This window comes from Brachyhypopomus gauderio, chromosome 5 (assembly GCF_052324685.1).
Source record: "Brachyhypopomus gauderio isolate BG-103 chromosome 5, BGAUD_0.2, whole genome shotgun sequence".
In the NCBI taxonomy this organism is placed as follows: Eukaryota; Metazoa; Chordata; class Actinopteri; order Gymnotiformes; family Hypopomidae; genus Brachyhypopomus; species Brachyhypopomus gauderio.
In genome coordinates, this window is record NC_135215.1 from 18,995,432 (window position 1) to 19,012,798 (window position 17,367).

General features: G+C 42.8%; 1 long non-coding RNA gene across 1 annotated transcript; it reads right to left on the reverse strand.

Moving 5' to 3' along the window:
- Nucleotides 1-1,077: 1,077 nt before the first annotated feature.
- On the reverse strand, nucleotides 1,078-9,383 carry LOC143514710 (uncharacterized). The gene is made up of 2 exons (XR_013130944.1): nucleotides 5,390-9,383; nucleotides 1,078-3,349 (listed from the first exon to the last, which is right to left on the reverse strand). It is a non-coding gene; the product is annotated as an uncharacterized LOC143514710 (long non-coding RNA).
- Between the last annotated feature and the right edge of the window lie 7,984 nt (nucleotides 9,384-17,367).

Consider the following 17,367-nt stretch of genomic DNA (forward strand, 5'->3'; position numbering starts at 1 on the left):
GATTTTTTTTTCAGCGTGAGAAATCGGATGTATGACGTGTGAGCACGTGAAAACGGTCAAATGCGTGTGTCTCACGCTCATTGCGTGAGAGTTGGCAACACTGTTATAAGTTTGTTGTGAGTCCGTTGTTGCTGTCCTTATTTGTTCGTCTGTATATTCACCGGAGATTAACAATTCATTCATTGAATAGCCCACCTATCTTGAGGGGCATGTGTGTACGGAGGGAGGGTGCGGGGGCAGTGGGGATCGAACGAACCCTTCGATCCCCCCTGGCTACAGGCCTGTGTAAGATAACCCCAGCGGTTGTTACATCAAAGGAGCGCACCATGATAGATGCAATCAAGATTAACACAATAGGTAAATAGAACAAAGAGAGGTCTCGCGGGAGATCGGCACACACACAAATCATGTATGTTTTTTATGCAAATAATTAAAATCAATCCAAGCTGCACTATACCGTATCTTGAAGTAGTTACTCCACCCCTTACTTGATATATAAATTTTATGTGTTTCCACTTAGAATTTCCTATTTAAATGTCCAAAATACACAAAAATTTGGATGGAGGGGGCCACCACTTTGAATCACAGTTCATGCTTTATCATGCTCCATCAGGCACTCTATTCCAGATAAGAGCTAATTAGCACAGGTGTCTGTTAGCTAATGGATCAGAGCTAAGCAGTGTTCTACTGCGAACATGTTAGCTTCCTTGTGATGCTGCATCAGTGTTAGTTCAAGACAGTGACTGTCTTCACATATATCATGTGTTATTCTACATCCCCCTGGTGTGCAATTAGATTTGCAGTTCCAAAATTATTAAATTTGTAGACAGAACAATTCACAAATGTTTCATATAAGTGCTTTATAAAAAAAAGACCTATCAACACATACCTTAACTGTCGCTTCACTGTGCTTCTTGATACACCTAATATATTTGCAATCTGTTTACCAGAAAAGTTAATTGATAACATCATCAACTGTTGTTGTGTTACTTGACACACTGATCTCCCCACGTGTCCTGCCCTTCGTGGTACAGTGTGTCGTGGAAATTTCCTAATAAATGGATGAGGACTCAGACGTGGTTAAATGATTAATTTATTACAAAAATATAAATATATATAAATAGGACAAAGACAGATACAAGACAGACACAGACATGAGAGTCTCATTCAAGCATGACAACTCTGAAGGCAGGGGGGCGCTCCCCCTGCTTATATACAACCTTAAACACAATTCAGCAGTTCTAACAGCAGGTTATCTTTAGCACAGCATGTTCCAAAACATAAGCGTCCAGCAGGCTACTTTGTCTCACATGTGTGTATCTCCTAATATGGACTTCCCTAGAGTTAGCGGAAGCAACTGATGTAACAGTTGAACACAGAGAAAGCTAAATGACCCAAGACTAGTAGCCTAGTGACTACCAGTTAACAGAGTGCTCTTACCCTCAGCACTCTCCCTGACCTGGGTCACGTATAGCACACATGCATAATATGAACTAAACATGGTTACACTGAATCACACTACTTCATTATTGTAGTCCTTCTGCTTAGTCAGAATGGACATGTACTAAATCATAAAGTTCATAATGATCTCTTATAATAACTAAACATGATCTAATCAATGATAATTAGTCAATAATCAATAATTTCTCTCACACTTCCCCCCTTTGATTCTGTGTAATCATTAAAAAGGAGAGAATAAATCATTAATTTCATCATAGAATATCAACTTAAAACAGGCCCTGGAGTCAGTTAAGCTGCTCAGGGCCATCGGGCACAACCCAGCCAGTCGCCAGGTCGTCTCAGACGTCTTCCTTAAACAGACGTCCCAAGGAGTCTGCTATCTCAGGCTCCTTTAAGTCGTCATGCAAGGCCATCTGAAAATGCTGACGCATAAGGCCAGTAAGCCACGACGAACAGCAAGACAAAATACAAGGCACTAAACACAACAACAGCTAAATGATTATTACAATTGGTAAAATCATAGTCAGCATCCAATGTCCCCATGGGCCTAGACATGAAGTGATCCACCCAAACCAGGTTCTTGAACCCCGGCCTTCATGTGATCAATTAAATCAGTAATATTATCATAGTAATCTGGAATGCTGAAACAACATGAAACATTGATTTTCTTACACACATCTCCTTCTTTTATGAGGAGGAGGTCTAAAGCTAGTCTATTCTGGACCTATACTTGTCTAATTTTTTTCACTTCTTTGTTTAATAGGTCCAGGGCAGTCTCAGTACGAGAAGCCAAAGTCAGAACTTGCCATGCAAGTCCGTTGATCTTATCTATCGTCGCTGTAGTTCCCCCTCCGAGGAACAGTGACCATCCCACAGCAACCGCTGGGGTAGTCCAGGGGTCTGCCAGCGTGTAACCTTTAAACTTACCAGGGATCCCCTCCAGTGAGGCCTCCCGTGGGACACGATCTGGTATGGTATAAATTGACCCTGGGGGGGTAAGGAAAACTGGAGTACAACATCCTCCCCAGGCGAACTGAAAACTGACCCCTGTTGTATGATCTCTCAGGTAGAGCAGAGTAGGTTTTCTCTCTGCATGCCCACATCGTCGCCCAATCTGTTACTGGGTTCACGATGCCATGACAGGAGGTGAAACTCCATTTTGCAGAGGAGTTATTTAGTCTAATGGTGCATGTTGATTCGTCTCTGCCTGTTGCTACCAGATCAACCTGGCACTTGGTGTGCTCTATCCAAAGATGGCCTTCAAGGCCCCCTCTGTGCATAGACACCACTCTCCCTCAACAGGGGTGGTGTCAAATGTCATGTTGCGAATGCCGACTCGTGACACCTCGTCATTTGAGTCGCAGGCGTTTATTTCCTATGATCCATACTTGCAACATCATCACCTACCCAATCAGGAACCTTACCACTGTGAATGATGGCGTGAGACATGTTGTAGAATTGACCTGTTATCAATCTCGCATATGGGTCTGTTAATTAACATTGTAGCCATTTCGTAAGTGATTGGTGTTGGTGTTCACGGCATGTGGAAAGGATGGCAAACCAGGCAGGGCTGGTTTGGTTTCACTGCAGTAGCAGTGACATTGGACATTACACATGCTTTCTTTCCCTCACACCTCTCCTCCGGTGTGGGGGAGATGACAGTTACCCCTCCTGTTGAGAAAAGCATCATGTAAAAAACAACAGCATAACATTCATTCTGGCGGCTGCTCTGGAGCTCTTTTGCAGTGGGTGTGGTGTGTCCACGTGGCTCGGCCGCTGGTCTTTACAGCTGTGTTGGTTGTTAGCAGCACGTGGATCTCTGATCAGCACCCAGTCTCCCGGCTGGAACTCGTGCAGTGGATTCTCCGACACCTCTGACAGCTTTGACCTGCTCAGACAAAATAGAGACAAACTTGTGCAGGATAACATATTAATGGCTCAACGTGTGTGTGTGTGTGTGTGTGTCCCATTCCGGCGGCACTACTCCCATGTTTGGAGGCCTTCCAAACACAATCTCAAAGGCTGATAAGCCTGTGCGAGCTTGGGGCAGAGTGCTGCTCTGTTCCCTGTTTCCTGAGTTAATTTCCTTTAAAATTTAGTTAATTTAGCTCCTTTAGCCCTTCGTGTACGAAGGGAGTGCCATTGTCACTCGACACCCTCCTGGGTAACCCCCATAGTGGGATTATTTCCCTTAGTAGCATCTTTGCCACCGTATCTGAATTCTGCTTTGTGGTGGGGAAGGCCTCCGTCCATTTGCTAGACATACATACACACAAGCCTGTATTTCAGCAGGTGTTAGTTCAACAAGATCAATTTGCCAGTGTTGAAAGAGTTCGGTCGGCGGCAGGTGTCCGGCGGTGCATGTTTAGGTCTGTTATATCCCTGTGGTGGGATACCAGACATTGTGTATAAAAATTTTGGGTGAGTGTGGTTATTCTTAGTGCATGCTAGTGCATGCTACTATCCCCCCTTTTGCTCATTGTGACTCCTACCATGAGCAATCTCAATCAGTCCTCTCATGTAGGCTGTAGGGACACACGGCTTACCTGTCTCCGTGTGTGTGTCCAGACTCCCCCCATTGTTTTGCACCCCCCCTTTTGCCCATCTCTGTTTGTCTTACATTGTGGCTTGTGTTTTTATTGCTCTGGTTGTTAAGGGTGTGTCTTCTCTGTTACTGTGATCTGTTAGCATCATTTGTGTGTTTGGAGCCTGCAAACCTGTGTTGGGCTGTGGAGTCTGTGAAGGCATTGCCTTTTGCTACTGTGTCGCCTGTTCTGGTGTGTGCGGCACATTTGATGATTGCAGTTGTGAGATTAGTTGGTGCTTTATCTTTGACCTTGAGCTGGTAAGGAATGGTGAGCTCAGCTGCTTGGGCAGAATAATGTGGCAGGGGTGTTATTGTTTACAAAACCTTTTTTTTCCCTTTAAAATTCGAGAAACAGCATGTTTGACCCAAAGGGCGAGTTGAGCGTACCCCACTATATCTCTGAATGCTACCAGTGCCCGCACCCCGGCTGCCCCGGGGTCTAGTTTTCCTGAAAAGTAGGCTACTGGCCTCTGTCTGTCACTGTGGGCTTGAGTCAAAACACTGGTCCTCTAACGTCAACACTCCCCACACACATACGAACACTGAACACACACATCAATTCCGAACTTTTATTTCAGAATTCAAAACTGTTCTTAAGACTCATTTGTTCAAACGGGCTTATTCTCTTTAACAAATGTTATTTTTATCTCTGTTTGTTGTGTCAGAATTTCAATACATACTACGTCATGACCCAGGAAGTGCACTTTTTTCAGCAATATTGCAATTTTGCTTAGGAACCTTGTGGCCTTCCCTTGCTAGGTGATGTAGCAATGCCACTGTGGCCCTCTTTGCATACTTCTCATGTGTTTACACAGAGTATCAGAACATCTATGTAGTGCAACAGTGCAATGCCCTCTGGAAGTTTCAGAGAGGCCAGACTGTCTCGCAGCGCTGCATTGTAAATGGTGAGTGATGTGTATGTTTTTTTACTTCAAAGGAAAATGCCAACCAGTACTGGCTATCTGGATGCACTGAAAATGCATTTACTAGGACCACTACACTGAACCACTGGCTATCTGGGGGAATCTGGGAAAGAATATTGTGAGGATTTTGCACTTTTGGGGCTCTAACGTGTACTGCTGCATTGACAGCCAGCAAATCCTGCACAAACCGCCATTCTTCCCGCCCTGGTTTCTTAACTGGAAAAATTGGAGTGGGCACGGGTGAGTTAGGGCACAGTACGATCACTCCAGCTTGCCTAAGTGATTGGAAAAACTGGCCTAATTTCCTTTGAGCGCCTCAGGCTTCAAAGGGTATTGATGTTGTTTTGGCCTATAGTCAGATTTTGGGGTGATGTGTATGGGCTCACACCCCCTGTATGAGCCCCAACATCGCTCTTACCTGGTGCCCATAATGTTGCAGGAACAGTTCTGAGTTCCTCTTCCTCTCATTTTTTTTTTTTTTTTTTTTTTTTTCCCTGAGAGGGTAAGGGAGGCAGCTAAAAAAATATCAAGGGGGTTAATCAGTTCCACTCCCCGCCTGCAGGGGAGCCAGCACGGCGCCGGCTGCATCCACGCCCTCCTGCTAGGGCTAAACATGGTGTTCCTGCCAGGAACTCTCTCCCAATCGGTAATGTCAGACATCTCTGTCATCCATTCACCGATGTCCTGCCATTGAGGCTCCTCGCACACGTTTGCTAGTGACACGTGTGGTTTAGATCGAGGAAATGAGAACAGGTCTTCCTGTTCTAATGGGGTTTGCACCATTGCCGCAGCCCACACGCAATCCCACACAATAGCAGTGACAACCAAACAATTATGTTTTCCAACCTTAAATTTATCCTCAAAACCTCTATCGGGGCCCTCACTCACATGCAGCGTGCAGTGCAGTGACCCCTACGGTCTCAACATCAAATCACCTGGCAACAAACTACACACTTCACACATGAAGTGTTCCCAACGCTCTCCTCCTGCACTCTGCAGCTCATAAGCATACAGTGGAACTCCTGCTGATAACTGAACCCCAACACAGCTAACTCCCACTCCATAAACAACCCCTCAGGCCTGCTACTCAGGCCCAATTTACACATTAAATCAAAACCCATAACATACATTTAACAGTTAAAATTAAAAATTAATGTTCAAATGTATTATTTCATCTACATCGGAGAGGCTTTTTTTTTTTTTTTTTTTTTGAATGGGTGGCACCACTATAAACCTAAATCTTTTATTTTAGTGCCGTTTACAGTCAGTGTTATTTTAGGCAGGCCCTGCGGCCCTACACTAATCTTCTGCAAGCATTGATAAATTAAATGATAATTTAAACCAGTTACTTTCCTTTTTGTCGTCTTCCAGTGGTCCTGTACCGTCCAGCCTCTCCACTGCCCGTCAATCTCTGAAAGTTCTGTTTCTCTGCTCAGCATTTTCTTCATTTTCAGGACAATCTCTTGCAAAGTGTCCTAGTTTTCCACAGTTGTAACATTCACCACCTCTCCTCTGGGGTAACTCTCTCGTCTCCATCCACCTCGTCTTCTTCCTCTGCCTCTGACATGGCCCCTCCCGTGTTCTCTGGGAGTTCTCTGCACCATGGTCTCAGCTTGCTTCTGGATTTTCTTGTTCACTCTCCATGCCAGCTGTGCCTCGTGATGCTTGGCATGATCTTCTATGGTTTTCAGGGTGGCGTTGTTGTACCCAATGCACTGGGCTCTGATGAGGTCACTGATGTCTTTTCTCATGCTTACCAGGAAGCTGTTTCTCAGGTGGGCTTCCCATGGGCTGGCCTCCGCCGGCCTCCGCTCGTGTGCTGGTGCTACGAGGCCGCTGTGGTCGGTGTGAACTCTTTTCTCACGAGGAAGTCGCTGACAGGTTCTCCATCTTCTTGTTTACATGCAGCTATTTTGGACGTGTTGATAGTGGCTGGGTGTGCAGCTTCCAGCCTTGCGACCAGGCGTCCTACAATCTCTCTGTAGGGCCTGTTTGGATCCTCCTGTCCAGCTGCTGTTCCCACTCAGTGTTGTGGAGATGGACGTCTCCTGGTGTCTGGTCTCGGTCTATCTTGTTTGACTGGATGACAAGACTGAACAAAATCTGTTAGTTCTTCGCCGGAGCGCTTACCTCCCATCTCTGTCGGTTTACCCAGGCCCACCGCCGCCTTCATGATGTCATCTCCTGTCCAGTGACGGTGGACCATGATGTCTCCTTCAGGGCCTGTGACCTCGACCATTGGGAAGGTCGTTGCGCACCCTGGGGTGGTCAGTTCAAGCATCACCTGACCCTTTCTTTCTGTGGCACGGCTTCTTGTGTGTGCTGCCACGGGTGAAGCTGGCGGCGGGGGTGGTGGTGGCGTTGGGGAGGTGGCGCTTCCCATCGTCCGGCTGGCGCATTCCATCGCCTGGCGGACGTCATCATACGGGACTAGCGGCCCTGGGTGCAGCGGCAGCTGTTGGGCTGGTGGGAGTGAGGGAGGCAGAGGTTGTGGTTGTGATACCTGATGGGAACTGATGGCACTGGAGCTCGCAGTGCAAGTGTGGCAGACAGAGTTTGCTGTCGTGGTGGCGCCAGAGCTGGTGGCGCTGGAACTGGCGGTGGAGGTGCGGGAGGCAGGGGTAGCGGCTGTGGGTGCATCTGAGCGTGGCGCAATTGCTGAGCCGGGTTGGCTGGCGCAGATCTCGGTGGGGCAGCGTCGAGGTCTGGTCGGCTACAACAACACACTGAGAGACTTTGTTAGTACACTTTTTAATCCCTACCTGTCGTGCTTGCCTTTTCTCGGCTTCTTCAAGCCAACATTTAGCTTTTTCTTCCATATCTGCTTTATGTTTAACAAAATACTTACGAGTTTTTTTCTATCTGCGACCTTGGGCTCTGTTTTTATTCTCTCAACTAGTCGGCGCAGATAGTCTACACTCAATGTTCCCTTTGAACCAAACCCATAATGCTAAAAAAAACCCACATGTCGAGTTACATCTTCTAAATAATCTCTGGTCATTTGGTAATTTACACTTATAATAATAATTATTATTATTATGCTATGAGCCTCCGATGCTTTACTCTTATTATGTATTCTACCCAAATGATGTTTACCCATAATTCTAGATAATCCCAGAGATGACCCTTCACACTTTTTTTTTTTTTTTTTTTTGTGAGGGGTCCAAAAAAAAATCCCAAATCAATTAAACACGTCAGAAAAAGTCCTCAAAATTTAGATCCGCTACTGCATACCAACGTAACAAACAGTTCCACCCGCCCCTATCGGATATCTCTGCCGCTCCGGAGCTAGCCAACACCGTATTACGTCTAATCAGTGCGCTTCTGCCCAGCTGGATCTCTGGCCAGACTGACGGGCGCTAGGCTAAGTCCTATCTCGCGTGGGCGATATCGCAGTATCCCCACCTTATAGACTTTATATTCTCAGGCGATACCTCTCTGTATCCCTGTAGGCGATACCTCTCTGTATCCCTGTAGGCGATATCTCACTATATCCCTATCGTATAAACAGAGATCATCCGGCGGGCAGACACTGGCGGATATTTAACACTTAAAAACAAAAAAATTCCTAGAATTTTATAAACTGAAAATTCCCACTCACTGCGGTTTGTTTGATCGGGCGGAGAACACCACCGGAGACTGGCGGTGACATCACTCCCTGGATAGGTACTTTCCCTTTGCTCGTGGGGTTCCCACTTTGCCCAGCCCAGCCAGGGATCTCATCCCCCGGGGAGCGTCCTCGAAGATCAGTCACCGCCTTTCCGGGGTGCCTCTCGCCGATCCTGTTCGTGACGCCAAATTGTCGTGGAAATTTCCTAATAAATGGATGAGGACTCAGACGTGGTTAAATGATTAATTTATTACAAAAATATAAATATATATAAATAGGACAAAGACAGATACAAGACAGACACAGACATGAGAGTCTCATTCAAGCATGACAACTCTGAAGGCAGGGGGGCGCTCCCCCTGCTTATATACAACCTTAAACACAATTCAGCAGTTCTAACAGCAGGTTATCTTTAGCACAGCATGTTCCAAAACATAAGCGTCCAGCAGGCTACTTTGTCTCACATGTGTGTATCTCCTAATATGGACTTCCCTAGAGTTAGCGGAAGCAACTGATGTAACAGTTGAACACAGAGAAAGCTAAATGACCCAAGACTAGTAGCCTAGTGACTACCAGTTAACAGAGTGCTCTTACCCTCAGCACTCTCCCTGACCTGGGTCACGTATAGCACACATGCATAATATGAACTAAACATGGTTACACTGAATCACACTACTTCATTATTGTAGTCCTTCTGCTTAGTCAGAATGGACATGTACTAAATCATAAAGTTCATAATGATCTCTTATAATAACTAAACATGATCTAATCAATGATAATTAGTCAATAATCAATAATTTCTCTCACAAGTGACACTGGGCAGTTGTGGCCTGGTGGTAGGGAACTGGTCTTGTGACCGGAGGGTCGTGGGTTTGATTCCCAGACCTGAGGCCATGACTGAGGTGCCCCTGAGCAAGGCCCTTAACCCTCAATTGCTCACTTGTATAAAAAATTTAGATAAAAATGTAAGTCGCTCTGGATAAGGGTGTCTGCCAAATGCCATAAATGTAAATGAAACCAGGAAAAGCTATAGTACAAGAGAAAGTAGCGTGAATTAATAAAAATAATAGAAAATGGAAAAAAACTTGTCACGTAGGGCTACGCCCCCCTCTCCCCACTGTCACTCCAATGTCTGTTCCTCGTGTTTTCTGTTATTCCTTGCCCGTTAATCCCGCCCCGCTCGTTTGTCTTCGTGATTCCTTGTTTGTTACCACGCCCCTGTGTCATTGTTATCACCTGTCCCTTGTTTCAGTTCTATGTATAAAGTCCTAGTATTTCCCCAGTCCAGTATCCGTGATTTTGTCTATCCAGTTGTTCATGCTGTTGGTTGTGCTTCCCTGTTCGCTGTTTGGTCCCGCTCGTGAGTTCGCTTAGTGTTTACCGTCATCCGTGTTCGTCTGCCTGTTCTGTGTTTCCCCGTCGGTTTAGTTCCCTGTCTGATTATGCCCGTTATCCTTTCTTGTTCTGGCTGCCCTCCCGGTTTGACCCATGCCTGTCCGTTTAACGTTGGTTTTGGTATTCCCATGAATAAATCTCGCTCTCCTCAGCGTTTGTGTCCGTCTCCTCGCTCCGTGGCGCGAGCCATGTTACAAAACTAATCATCTTCAGATTTGAAATAGAAAAACCAATGAGCCCAAGTAAAATGATTTGCTTTGGAATTTCATATGTTGGTTATACAGTTATATGGGTATATATATATATATAGATATATATATATAATGGATTTATATTAGGGGTGGACATAGATTAATTTGTTTAATCTAGATTAATCTCAGTGAAATCTTAAAATTAATCTAGATTAAATGGCTCATATGCGTGCTACCCAAGTAATGACTAAAAGTCAGTTTTTGAGATAGGGTTTCTTACAGTTTTTCCCAGTCGGTTTGGTTCATTTCTCACATCATGCTTTACATTGGCATCACAACTAGTGCATTTCTCAAAAGTTAGTGCAAACAGCAAAACTCAATGAAATACCAGCAAAATCACATACTTCACTCAAAATTCTTTGTTTTTGCCCCAAAATCAAATATTTAGGTCAGTCGATTTGTCAGTGCCATCAGAATATCTAGTCTGTGTGCCATTGCCTATGAACAAGGCAGTCAAAATACTTAGTCATGTTGTCAGTGCAACTATAAGTCACAGTCATTGTAGACTGTATATTCTGATGGAAACTAGCTAAGCTTTTGATTTCAAGAACGCTGCACATTCTGTGGTATATCAAATACATGGTACACACATACACACAAAACTACAGACGGAACACAGTTACACATGACTGTATGTGGGAGACTGATAGCAAGAAATTGGACTGGAATCAAATTTGTACAGCAATATTGTTTGACGGTATTGTTCGCACTGCAATTTGTTGACAAAAACACTGACTGAAATTCAGAAAAAACAGACAACTGACTGGAAAAACTGCAAAATTAGAAACTTATTCTACACATTCAAAACAACCTGAGCACATACAGCCTCCTCTTGCTGTGTGAAAATTGAACCTCTGCTACCACTATGAGCTAGTCTTGATATCCTATATGGTATAAGAATGCAAAAATGCAAAAAAAAAGAATAACATGTCAGAAAGTATGTCAATGTGCAGCATTACAGCAGAGAGCACATTTCTGAATTACAGTACAGTACATACATGTTTTCTCTATGAAATGTTTGAACGATTGAAGACACAGATCTTCCAATATTCGGCTGCACCCAGCAACCGGCTTCAGCCATTGTGAGACCATGACTTACATGTAAAACATGGTCCACAATTGTTGTCCTTACTGTATTTCACTGTTTTGTCCCCTCAGCCTTACACCACACAGTCTTACCCATCTACACCATATAGTCTTACCCCTCTACACCAGAGTCAAACTTCTCCTATTGACTGTTCACCCTATACATGGCCTTTCCATTATGAGACTTTGTGATACTGCCGTGTTTAGCGTCTATAAATGTTTGCCAATTACAGTAAAGGTTCATGAGACGCACCTCTGACCTGTGGTTGAGACCATTGGTTGATCTAAGCCTTCACCAATTCCCTTTCTTACTGTAACTGAATGTTCACTTGCAAACAATTTAATCAAATTAGGATAAATCACCAAAATGTAACAAAAACATTAACTAAATAAATGTAAAATGATGCCGTAGAGATTATGACAACATGTTCAGCACTTTTGCATATAATGACCTAGGCGATGACCTAAAGAGTAAATGTTTGGGAGGGTAAGACAATTCAACAGCCAATCCATACAACACATTTTGATAAACATGTCATAAGCAACTGATAATGTAAAAAACAACAGACAACTGCCCATGTCCATTTGCAATATGTACAAAAGCATTTGGAAAATGTTAAACACAAGGAGAAATTCAATTATGATGTGCACAAGTGACAAGGAGATGTGGAGACTGAATTAACTGTTTTGAGAATTTCAATTCTGATCTGAGAAATGAACTAAACCGACTGAGAAAAACTGTAATACAGAGGGTGCATTAGACCAGGGGCTCATCTCCTGTTTCCAAAATGCATCAATGACTGCTTGAGAAAGCTGTTCTACTTTGATACTTGAAGAAAAAAAACATGCTCAATAAAATGTAAGCTACTCGTGTTCAACGGTTTATTCAATTAAACATGAATTTGTAAGCCTATAGCCTACTGTACATTAAAAGGGGTTGATACATGTTTAGTCAGCTAAACATAATATTTGAAATGTAAGCTAACATTTAGTACATTTAACCTCACGGACGTAATTTGGGGGGGACTTTTTCAAAAGGTCTTCTGCAGATTTAACGGTTAAAAAGAAATATTTAAATAGCGGCGAATCTAGCGCAAGGACCATGCAGAAAACGACCGCTCCGAGTTCCGCTCCGTTAACACTTTACGTTCCTAAAAATGAATTTTCCATGAAGCAAACCTGGCGACTTCGTGGCTGCATCCACACGTACGATTAGTAATTCACAGGTTTGAAAACTCGTTCTCGCCCCTACTGTGCAATTTGATTAGGAATACAGCCGAGCTAATCTATCAAGTTGAAAGTCATCATAGTTTGCTTACCCATTTTGGCCCAGTTCCCAACCCAACTTTAAGAATAGATTAACGGCGATAATTTTTATATCGCCCGATAAGAGTATCAAATTAACGAACACTGTTAACGCCACCACTAATTTAAACATATTATTAATTTTAAGCAAGGTTGCCAACTTTTCAAAATCACTAGTGAGATTAGATTGGGGGGGGGGGGGGTCGAACGAACCCTTCGATCCCCCCTGGCTACGGGCCTGCTCTGGTAAATGTACGATGTAGTGGTAAATGTAGTGGTAAATGTACGCTCTGGTAAATGTAGTGGTAAATGTACGCTCTGGTAAATGTACGCTCTGGTAAATGTACGCTCTGGTAAATGTGGTGGCAAATATGATCTGGTAAATGTAGTGGTAAATGTTCGCTCTTCTGTCTTGTCCCCGGTGTAGATAGCACTAGGTCCTGCTTCACAACATGAATGAAGAAGGTTCATATAAACGCAATTTGGCTTCTGTGATGGATCTGGGCGGAAATTGCTGGCCACTGTGTCATTGAAATTGCCGATTTCGGAAGTGCTGTTTGCTTATTAAGTCAATATGATAATATATCTATAGAATATCTCCCGGACCCCCCCCCCCCCCCCCCCCATAAAAAAACTCCTCGGATCTACACTATTCGCGTAGGTCACCCTTTTCAACTTCAAAACGGCGAATGACAGATTTTCATGCCTGCACTTTAAAATATCACAAAGCCACAACTACATTTATGTGAAGAAACCACAGTATATCAAATAACAGGTTGTACTAGGGCTGGGTATTGATTCAAATTCCAAGAATCGATCCGATTCCGATTCTGAAGATTAAGAATAGATTTTTTTCGATTTAATCCGATTTAATCGATTCGATCCAATTCGGGGGTTAGTGTTATTTAAAATGTATTTGAGCTGTTTCCTGACTGTGTACAGAAGCAACATGTTAAAACTAGTATTATATAGATATTAATCAGCAAATAGTTACTGGTAGTTGGTAGTTACTGATGGCTGGAAGACTGGTGAAAAGGGTCATCATAAATCTACCTTCAAGAAAGGTAATCCAGGACAATAAACAGAGGACATCTTTGAGGTGTCTATATCTGCAACAGTGGGCTCCTACTGGGACACTAACCAGTGCATTATTATTATGATTGAAATAATTAAGAATTCACCCAAAAGCTGTTGCTACCAAATGCATTTTTATTTTTAAAGTGCTCACACTTAATAAACTGAAAGTATAAAATGTAAACGTGTATTTTTCTTTAAAGTGAGAATATAAGAACAGAACTCTCACGTTACGGTCCCCGACCCCTCCGTTTTGGGCGTGTTAACGTCGTCTGCGTCTAATCGTCTACGTCGGTGTATCTCCGTGGGTGCGGGTGCGTCTTGTGATAGTCCTCACCTGTGGCTCGTCTCGTAATCACGTGGGGTTGATGTGGTTTGTCTATTTAATTTGCGCGCGCGCAGCGTCCTGTGCTCGTCGTTGTTTGAGTCACACATGTTCTATGTAAACGTGTTTTATGTGCACTGTCTGCGCTTCGGTAAATGTAATAAACGTAACGATTTGGAAAGTGCAAAGGATTCTGTCTCGTCCATCGCCTTGCGCCCAACGTTACAAGAACATTTTAAACTTTTTTTAAACTGTAAAAACGCTGGGTAAACGGTCAGTGACACGGACTAACTGTAAATAGTCACTGACACTGGATAAACTGTCCTTCTGTTTTTACATTTCCGATTTGACTATCGTCGTTACCGGCACTGTCCGACGCCAAGTCGTTTTACAGTTAGTTAGACCGAGCACGCCTGCGTGAATTCAGTGACGAGGCGGGGGTAAAAGTTCACTAAAAAATCGATCTTTGGACGTACAAATCGATAATCAGATCATCATATGCGAATCGATTCTGAATCGGAAAATCGATTTTTTCAACACAGGCCTAGGTTGTACATTATCAAGTTGCTGATCATCCGACGATAAAACTCGTGTACACTCTAAAAATGTTCTACGACAGTTGTTCAAAAAAAATCCTGGACGCCATCGCGTTCTCTACTCGACCAAATTACCTGCGCAAATAAACCCACATGGACTATTCCAAACACACCTTCACAACCGCGTCTAAGGCACGTGATAGATACGTAGCCCCAGAAACAGCCCACGTAAGGCCCATGTGACCACAACGTAAAGCCCATGTAAACACAACGTAGAGGCCATGTCACCACAACGTAGAGCCCATGTGACTAAAACATAACCCCTACGTCAACAAGGGGTGGGTATATTGGCGGCCACCAATAGTATGGAGGTCCTAAACATCTAAACATCTTAAGACGTTCAAATGTCACGTATTAACACGGCACATTTTGTCGTGTTAAGATGTTAAAACGTCTTAAGACGTTAAAAATTTACGTCTTAACACGGCATTTTTGTACGTCTTAAGACGTCCAAATTTGACGTGTTAACACGGACGTCATTCTAGACGTTTTGAGCCAAATGGCGTTCCATAGCAAAACGACTTCCGCGCGCGAGGAGAGAGTTGCTTGCGCGAGGAAAATTTGTCACACCCTTTCTGCTTGCGATTAAGCTCCTGCTCGCGGAGCAGATCGTTTGATTTTTGAAAGTCGTGGGAGGGACCCAGATAGGATTGGCTGCGGCTGTTTTTAGGATGTGAATTGTGATTGGCTGTCAGTAGGATCCGGTTCATGTATATTTTTTCGCGATATCAACGCATTTAGGCAGCTGGATGCTCCAAATACTATGAACTATGGCAAAACAAATAACCAGCTAGCTAGTTAACCTAGCTAGCTAGTTATTTATAAGTCTGACGTTTGCATTGTTTACATGGTTTGTTAGCTAGCTAGCTAAGTTGGCTATTTGTAGTACACAAAATAAATCTGCCTTAGCAATGCACTTGGCATGTAGCTAGCAATACACGATTAAAGCTGAGGGATAAATGGTTCAATACAGGTAATAGATATGTTGCAGATATCTTCCCATAATTTGGTAGAAATGGGAAATCGGTGAATTCTGCAGAAAGTGCAATTCGCTTCCATGTCCTTTATAAACCATTGTTAAAAATGTTTTTGATGGATAAACTGTAAATTATTTTAAAATATACTTCTTTCACTTTATGTATGATATATATTTTGCTGGCAAGGTCCAGATCTCATTCCAGTCGAGGTTGTTAAAGATGGTGTTCCAATAGATACATATGGATTAGATACACCATCTTTCTGAAACAGTGAGCATATATAATGATTACTATTGTGTGATGTAGAAAAACATATTTTCCCTATTTCAAGATTGGTTGGGTCGATGGGTAATAATGTTGGATCATGTCCTGGTGTACTTTTAAATAGCATACTCACTCCAGCATGTATAGCATTTTATAACTAATTCAGCAAAAGGAATTGCAACATTGAATTTAATTAATAAAACTTAGTTACTAAATATTTACTAAATTCTTGATTTGTCAGTAGAGAGCCATTTGAGTTAAATAACTGTTGTACCAAGAATATATTGTGAAACCATAGATGGTAAAATAAAGATTTGTTTCTATATACAATGTATTTGTTGTTGCGATCTCTAGGTGAATAATTATCAAAACAATTTTGGATCTTTAAATTTTCAGGTTGGTCTTTTTTTTCATTATATCATTCAGGCCATGCCATATATGACCTATGTTGCTATAACTCAAACCATGTAAATTCTGAAAGCAAGGGGCAGTCCCCCTGCTTATATACAATCCTAAACACCATTCAGCAGTTCTAGCAAGCAGGTTATCTTAAGCACAGCATGTTCCAAAACATAGGCGCCCAACAGGCTACTTTGTCTCACGTATGTGTATCTCCTAATATGGACTTCCCTAGAGTTAGCGGAAGAAACTGATGTATCAGTTGAACACAGAGAAAGCTAAATGACCCAAGTATAGTAGACTAGTGAGTACCAGTTAACAGTGCTCTTACCCTTCACACTCTCCCTGACCTGGGTCACAGTATAGCACAAATGCATAATATTAACTAAACATCAGTACATGATTACATTGAAACACACTACATTATTGTAGTCCTTCTGCTTAATCAGAACGACATGTACTAAATCATAACGTTCATAATGATCTCTTATAATCTAAATGACGTAACCTAATCAAGAATGACATAATTTCTGTCACAGTGATCAACTCCTAATTTCAAATGCTGTCAGGGATTGAGGTTCCTGTGATGTGCTCCAAGTTTGGTTCAAATTGACCTGTCGGGGACGCTACTGTACACAAAAACCTCTAAAATCATCAAAACTAATGCTGCAATCCTGTCATGCAGAATACAGAGAAGTAATGAATCTTATGGTATGATTCAGACCAATGAGCCAAATAACTTTGTAATTGCATCTTATAACAAAAAGTATACTGCCTGACCAGGAATGAACATTTTATTTCACTAAAATTTCTTTTCATCGCTGTAATATCTGTATGGTAGTACTTTGGCTCCATCTACTGGCCAAATACTGGAACCTACTGAAAAGCATTGCTTACATGAAACACCTTGCAAACACATACACACAAAGCTAATATCAGCATGTGATTTAGTTATATGATCTGAATCATTTTTTGCCAATACATTTAGCCACATTTTGATTTTTTGTAGATTTAGTGCCTCATCTGAGATAAAAAAAAAACACTTCATACATTCATATCAAAGGTCAAACATTTGCTCAAAACAACACATTGGTTTTCTTTGGCTGCTTAGGCC